This window comes from Colobus angolensis, unplaced genomic scaffold (genome assembly GCF_000951035.1).
Source record: "Colobus angolensis palliatus isolate OR3802 unplaced genomic scaffold, Cang.pa_1.0 Scaffold334, whole genome shotgun sequence".
NCBI lineage: Eukaryota > Metazoa > Chordata > Mammalia > Primates > Cercopithecidae > Colobus > Colobus angolensis.
In genome coordinates, this window is record NW_012116644.1 from 2,680,599 (window position 1) to 2,681,822 (window position 1,224).

Here is a 1,224-nt window from a genome sequence, read left to right on the forward strand (position 1 = left end):
AGTAGAGTCAGGGTTTCGCCATGTAAGCCAGGCTGGACTCAACCTCCTGACCTCAGGTCATCTGCCCTCCTCAGCCTCCCAAAGTGCTGGGATTACAGGCGTGAGCCATTGTGCCGGGGTTTTGTTTGTGTGTTTATTTGTTTGTTTTTTGGGGGGATGGATTTTAACTTTTGTCACACAGGCCGAAATGCAATGGCATGATCTCAGCTCACCACAACCTCCGTTTCCTGGGTTCAAATTATTCTCCTGCCTCAGTCTCCCAAGTAGCTGGCATTACAGGTGCCTGCCACCACATCCAGCTAATTTTATTATTTTTATTTTATTTTATTTTACTTTTTTGTATTTTTCAGTGGAGACAGGATTTCACCATGTTGACCAGACTGGTCTCAAACTTCTGACCTCAGGTGATTCACCTGCCTTGCCCTCCAAATATATTCTGGTTATTAATCCTTTGTCAGATGGGTAATTAGCAAATATTTTCTCCCACTCTGTGGGTTGCCTCTTTAATTTTTAATTATTTCCCTTACTGGGAAGAAATATTTTAGCTCAACGTGATGCCAATTTTCCGTGTTTGGTACTTTGGTTGTCTGTGCTTTGGGTTATTGTTCAAGAAATTTTTGCCTAGACCAATGTCCAGGAGAGGTTCCACCATGTTTTCTTTTAGTATTTTTATAAATTTTCCATAAATTTAAGTCTTTAATCCATTTAAATTTGCTTTTCTTCATGGCAAAGCATAGGGGTCTAATTTCATTCTTCTGCATATGGATATCAAGTTTTACAGCACCACTTATTGAAAAGACTCTCCTTTCCCCAATATATGTTCATTGCCCCTTTGCCAAAAATGTCTTGACTGTAAACAGTGATGCAACAAATTTAGAACTGCAAATATGTGGATTTATTTATGAGATTTTAATCCGTTCTATCAGACTATGTGTCTGTTTTGATGTGAGTATTGTGCTGTTTTGTTTACTATCGCTCTGTAATATAATTTGAAGTTAGGTGACATGATTTCTTCAGTTTTGCTCTTTTGCTCAGGATAGTATAAACTTTAGGAATACTTTTTCAGTTTTGGGGAAGAATGTCATTGATATTTTGATATTTGCATCTGTAGTTTGTTTTAGGTATTAGATAGTACAGACATTTTAAACAGATTTATTCTTCCAATTCCAATTCATGAACATGGAACATCTTTCCATTTTTTTTGTGTGTCCTCTTTAATTACTT